The sequence below is a fragment of the Muntiacus reevesi genome, chromosome 2, assembly GCF_963930625.1.
Source record: "Muntiacus reevesi chromosome 2, mMunRee1.1, whole genome shotgun sequence".
Classification (NCBI taxonomy): Eukaryota; Metazoa; Chordata; class Mammalia; order Artiodactyla; family Cervidae; genus Muntiacus; species Muntiacus reevesi.
Genome location: NC_089250.1, coordinates 131,944,445 through 131,951,272, shown reverse-complemented (window position 1 = coordinate 131,951,272; position 6,828 = coordinate 131,944,445). Strand labels below are relative to the sequence as shown.

At 39.3% G+C, this 6,828-nt stretch overlaps 1 non-coding gene across 1 annotated transcript; it reads right to left on the bottom strand.

Moving 5' to 3' along the window:
* Positions 1-6,002: 6,002 nt before the first annotated feature.
* Positions 6,003-6,074, bottom strand: TRNAG-UCC (transfer RNA glycine (anticodon UCC)). The gene has a single exon. It is a non-coding gene; the product is annotated as a tRNA-Gly (tRNA).
* Between the last annotated feature and the right edge of the window lie 754 nt (positions 6,075-6,828).

Genomic DNA, 6,828 nt, shown 5'->3' with positions numbered 1-6,828 from the left:
CATTATGATGACATATAGCATATAAAATGTTAAGTATGTCTAATATTTATTTCATTTCAATCACATCAGTCTGTCATTACATAATAAATCAAAAAGAAAGTCTACCAACAGCCCCACAAGCATTTCCTATTGAACTACTCTTAGCTTTTTTTATGTAGCCTCAAAACATGAAAATTGCCTCTAAATTAGCATAGCTATTCACACATTATTTCCACCACTGACAGAGAAATGCCACTGTAACAGTTGCTGAATAGTTTTTTTATGCAAAACTGATGTTAGTGACAGATTTTTAAGCATGTAATTTGTCTCAGCACATGTGTCATTTTATTTGTAAAAACTCCTAGGACTAAAAAATGAAGTTTCAAAAGTTATTTATTTTGTCTCCTTGCAAGGTAGAATAGATATAAACTAATGGACCAACGGAGCTGTGTGATGGTCTATTAGGTTCAGAATCGTACCATCATTACAGAGGGGAAATAAAAGCTATTTCCATTATATCCCACCCCCTATGCTAGAAAGAAGTGAAGAATAAATATACCAAATGGACATAAAGTTGTCCATCGATATCCATGGGAATTAGTTCCAGGACACCTGAAGATACGAAAGTCAATGGATGCTCAAATCCCTTACATAAAATGGCATAGTATTTGCATGTAACCTAGCATATCCTCCTGTATACTTTAAACCATCTCTGGATTACTTGTAATACTGAATACAATGTAATAACTATATAAACAGTTATAAACATGGTATAAATATTATGTAAATAGTTGCCAGCATGTGGCAAATTCAAGTTTTGCTTTGGGAAGTTTCTGGAATTTTTTTTCAAATATTTTCCTTCTACAGTGGGTTGACTCTGCTATTTTGGAACCTGTGGGTATGGAGGACCAACTGTACTTGGATTTGATTTGATGATGCAGCATTTTATAAAGGGGAGCAAATTCCTAAAAAAATTACTCTGCCAGCCCAGTTCAACCCAGGTCTCCCCCTACCAGTTTGAAACCACTGAGTTGTCTGACTGCTAGATCCAAGGGGAGTGTCTTTGGTGGGCTAGCTTTAGCCTGCCCCAGCAGAGGAATATCCAACTCCTTTCAAACATTTCAATTTAGCCTCTATCCTAGGCACACAAGACCCAGTAAGTAATGTTTCTTAAGGAACTCACAATCAAGTATAGAGAAAAAGATTATTAGGAAAACAAAAGATTGAATCTTCTAACTGATGTGAAAGAGGAAAGGAGTTGTGTAACCAACCTCTGGCCAAAGTGAACAGGGAACTAGACGTATAAGAAAGCTATTGTGCAGAACCCAAAAGGCGTGTAATGGGTTAAAAAGGAAGCTAAAAGTTGAGCAAAGATGGATTGTCTAACTTCCTTTGATTCTATTTGCCCCTGTGAAGAGAACAACAACCATTCACTCCTTGGGGCCAGTCAAAATGTGTTTACTCTTGAGGTATCTTTCCTCAGTATTCTCAGGAGAACCAGGAGACCAGACCCACTGCCGCCCTTTTATTCTTGCCTCTGCCAGAGCTTTAGTCAGAGATCTGGGATTGCACCAAACTTTTTTCCTTTATACTGCTAAAAACAAATTGATCATAACATTTTTGAAAATTCACATTGGCTGGATACTGCATTTATTGTTTATTGATTTCTTCATCTGTGAAATGGGGATAGCTACAGTATCTGCTTCAGAGTTGTTTTAAGGTTAAAGATTTTGTATATGTATATTTATAAGTACACATACACATACTCTATATATATATTATATATGTTCTTTACAACAATGCCTGCACATAGTAAAGACTATCATGTGTTAACTGTTGTTTTGTTATATTTGAAATATACTTAATTTTAGCTTTTAGCAACCTAAATTATTGTGTCTTAGGATATTGAATTAGTCTATGCCCAAAGTGAGCTTCACGTGAATATTTGCATTAACCAAGAATGTGGGAAACTGCGTTTCTGGACCACATGCTTTTCAGTCCACAGAGTGGGATTTATCATTTTACCCAGGCACTAGACTTGCTTATGTCAAAATTCTTTACGCTTCGCTCAGTTGAAGGTGTCATTTCCTGAAGCATCTTCTACCATAGTTTTTTTCAAACCGATTGTTTATGAGATCTAAATCACCACTGGGGGGAAAAAAAAAAAAAAGAAGAAATAGGAAAAAAAAAGAGTCAGGTGGTATCACACATGGTAATCTAAGTTGTTTTGTTTAATTTCAGTTTTGTGTGTGTCAGTATATCCAGGATCACAAACCCTCCAATGTTTTTTCTTTCTTTTCTCTCAAAGGTAGCCAAAGTCCTGTTTTTTCTACAGGTTTCTATACCAGTGCCTTTCAAACATTTTCTACAAAAATCATCTATAAAAATTTATGTTCTGATTCAGAGGCAGGGCTCAAGAGTATGCATTTATAACAAGCTCGTGGTGGTGATTTAGTCACTAAGCCATGTCTAACTCTTGTGACCCTATAGTCACACTCCTCCTTTGAATGGCTCACCACTCTACTTTCTGTGGGTCTTGGTTTCAGTGTCATCTTCTCAGTGTGGTCTTCCCTGTTTGACGCTGACTCTGCTTCTACCCCAGCATTCCCTCTTTCCTGACTGATTTTTCCATTAGTCTCATCTCCATCAACATACTTTGCATTCTTTTAAAAAATTTATTTATTACTTTTTCCCCCTTCATTAGACTGAAAGCTCCATGAGAATAGAGATTTTGGTCTGTTTTTATCCTCTGATCTCTCTCCAGCACCTAGCACAGAGTACCTGGCACATATTTTTTTAAGAGTTAAAATATTTATTAGTTTTTAACTTTTCCTTTTTTGTAGGCTAAGTCCCCAAAGGGCAAGCATATGGATTGTTTTTTCACCCTTATATGTAATGTGCACTTGCTTGTAGTCATATGTGATGGCTAATGTTGGGCTTTCTGATATCTGTATTAATTTTTCATTTATTTTTAAATTAATTTCTTTATTAGTTTTTTGTTGATTCTTTCCTGTAACCTTATTTCTGGCCCCATCCTCTTGCTTGTGTAGTATTTAGCCTACACAAGGAGGAATGAGTCTTTTTTAGATGCTGTGTGTAACTAGTCAGCTTACTAGAGATCTTCTCTAGACATTGGAGATAATTATCAAGTTAATGAGTGATCCAGACCAGAACTATATATAATACTGGAAAGAAACTTTAACCCAGGATCTTTACAAGATGGCTGTTTTAGTCTGTTCAGGCTGCTGTAACAAAAATACCATAAACTGAGTGGCTTAAACAATAAACATTTATTTCTCACAGTTCTGGAATCTGAGAAGTCCAAGATCAAGGCACCAGCAGATTCAATGTCTGTTAGGGACAAGCTTCCTGATTCATAGACAACTGTCTTTTCTCTGTGTTCTCCATGGCAGAAACTGATAAGAGAGCTCTCTACAGTCTCTTCTGAGGGTATTAATCCCATTTTTGAGAGCCCCACCCTCATGACCTAATCACCTCCCAAAGCCCCTCCTCCTAATATCATCACATTGCGGGCTAGAACGTCAACATGTGAGTTTTGGGAGGACACAAACATCCAGTCCATAACAGTGACTAAAGGATTTATCAATAATTACTCTATCTTTGGCTATGATGTAGTGAGAGAAGTATGTTCAATTTACCAGGAACTATACAAAACAAGTAGGAGATTCTGATATAAGTTTTCTCTCTCCTTGCTGTGGGTCTGCCGTAGCAAATTATTTGTAGAAGAAGGAAAGTTATAAAATTATCTTTCTGTCTCTCGTTTTGAAGGAAACGGGAGAAGCTAGAAGGATGGGTTTCTGTTCACATATTTTATAGTCTGGCATTCTCTTCTGTCATTCTTGTTCTTTTTTTTTTTTTTTTTTGTCTGTTTTGGGTTTTCATTGCTGTGCGCAAACTTTCTCTGGTTGCGGCAAGCAGGGCTATTCTTCGTTGTGTTTCACAGGTTTCTCACTGCAATGGCTTCTTGTTGAGGAGCACAGGCTCTAGGTGTACAGGCTTCAGTAGTTGCAGCACATGGGCTCAGTAGTTGTGGCTCTCTGGCTCTTAGTAGTAGTGGTGATCAGACTTAGTTTCTCTGAGTGTAGAATCTTCCTGGACCAGGGCTTGAACCTGTGTCCCCTGCATTGTAAGGCAGGTTCCCATCCACTGTACCTCCAGGGAAGTCCTATTCTTGTTTTTTGACTATGCCCATGTTCTAGGTTGAGGCAATAATTTCCCAATTGCAGGAAGTTCTCCATCCCTACCCATTCAAAGCTCATTCTCCTCATGGTGTTTTCTCTTTCATGATGTATGCTCTGTGAAACGACTGCTATGAATTTCTCATTACCTGAGAATAGGCTTCACTTTCTTTTCGATTTATTCTCTTCAAATACTCTCCCTGCTCTTCAGTGCTATCTCTCTACCTTCTTCCTAGGTTGCTTGTCATGAAGGGATTAATCCTTCTTGTGTTTGGGATCGGGATTCAGAGTGACTTCCAAATTGGAAGTGGGATTTAGAAAAAAAGTTCTCTGCATGGCACTTCCTGGGGGTGTAGGATTGGAGGGCACTGGGATACCCGTCCAGATCTCTCTTCGGGAAAGACGTTCTGCTTTAGGAAAGACTAAGCCTCTTTCTTTACTTTGCCAACAAATGTCCGTCTAGTCAAAGCTGTGGTTTTTCCAGTGGTCATGTATGGATGTGAGAGTTGGACTATAAAGAAAGCTGAGTGCTGAAGAATTGATGCTTTTGAACTGTGGTGTTGGAGAAGACTCTTGAGAGTCCCTTGGACTGCAAGGAGATCCAACCAGTTCATCCTAAAGGAGATCAATCCTGAGTATTCATTGGAAGGACTGATGCTGAAGCTGAAACTCCAATACCTTGGCCACCTGAAGGGAAGAACTGACTCGTATGAAAAGACCCTGATGCTGGGAAAGATTGAAGGCAGAAGAAGGGGACGACAGAGGGTGAGATGGTTCGATGGCATCACCAACTCAATGGACATGAGTTTGAGTAAACTCCGGGAGTTGGTGATGGACAGGGAAGCCTGGCGTGCTGCAGTCCATAGGGTCGGAAAGAGTTGGACATAACTGAGATGACTGACTGACTGACTGACTGAAATCTCTTTAGGATTTATTCTTCTAGCTGCTAGGAATGCTGGTGGAAGAATGCCCTCTGGATTAACCCCCTTGAATCTCAGCTGAAGCACGCCCCTTGCCTGAGGTCATGCTTCCTGCTGGCGGCCCACATCCAGTGGCTAGTGGACTAGAGGTATGAAGGTTTGGCCCTCTTGCCCTGCCAAGTGACCTCTGAAGGCTTAATCTCATTTTCAGAACTCCCCACAGGATCAGTTCAGGCTTTATTTGAGACTGAATTAATAACTGGACTTCTGTCTCTGTCGCACTGGCTCCCCTCTCTTCCCTTGCCACTTGCTAATCTCCATCTCAGAGTGGGCTCCTCAGAGAGCTCAGCCCTGCAATGTACTGCTCTATATCCTTCCTGATTTCTTTTCCCAACAATTTCCACCCTGACAGCACTGGAAATGGGAAATCTGAGCAAATAATCAAGAAAGTGACACAAACATAAGGGAAAATAGACAGAGCTCAGTATGGGGACTGAAGACTGAGCTATGGGAAGTAATCTTAGCCAGAAGGCAGAGGTCTATCTACTAGAACTAGTGTAAAGATGAAGGTTGAAATAGCAATAGCTTTAGTACTGAGTAAGCTTGTTAAACATCCTCTGGCTGGGGTCAGGATTCATCTCAGAGTTTGGGAACTGAAAAGGTATAAAGGTGTAATAGGAGAAGAAAGGATATTTGGAGCCTAGAATCTGGTCAGTGTGTTAATTGTAGAGACAGGCAATTAGGCAAGTTAGTCAGCATTTACATGCTCACACTGCTGCTTTTGGGAAAAGAATTGAGCTTAAGGAGCAGTATATATTTTAATTAGCTCTACTTTCCAAGGATTGCCCATCAAAATTAAAGAGTAATTTTTTTTAACCACACCATTCAGCTTTCAGGGTCTTAGTTCCCTGACTGGGGATTGAACCCAGGCCACAGCAGTGGAAGTGCTGAGTCTTAATCACTGGACTGCCAGGGAATTCCCCGAAAGACTAATTTTCTTATTTAAAATTCTCTAATAGATTCCCTGCATGCATTCTCCGTAGCATACCTTACGTACAGGTAACAAATCTCTAGGAAACCCAATGAAAATGTGAAATATAAAAAGAACATCTATATTTATGAGCACAGGAAGGAAGTGTCAGCCAATGACAGGAAACAGAAAAGGGATGTTAGGGTCTAGAAAAGAGCAGCTGGACAAGTCTCGTGACTTTGCTTAGTTTCTTCAGGATTGTAGAATTTGCATTTTGAGCAAGTCCAGCAGATGGTGCTGCTCCAGCAAAGAGCAGAAAAATCATTTCGTTTCCTAAGATGCAATTTATCCTGTTTACAGTTCTGAACTGATAAGATTTTTGCCATAGTAAAATTTCCATCTTGTGTCTTCAGCTGTTAATATATATACAGAAGTTTGTGTTCAACAATAGTTGCCTACCTGGGTCATTCTTACTTCATATAGTGGGTTTTTATCCACAAGGCTCCTGATTTTCCCTTTCTATCTCCTCCTACGACAAGACGTTCTTCAGTCAGTCCTGCAGTAATTGTTATCACCATCACTTGCTCTGTACTGTGTGCTTGCTCTTTTGGTGTGCAAGGTAGAACACCAAAATCTATCTCCAAAAATGCCACTGTTAATGCTTTCTCTGCATCTGTAAATATATTAAGGTATGTTAATATACATTATTATATATAAAAGCTGCAGTAATATAAATAATGTTATATAGGGAGGAAATAAG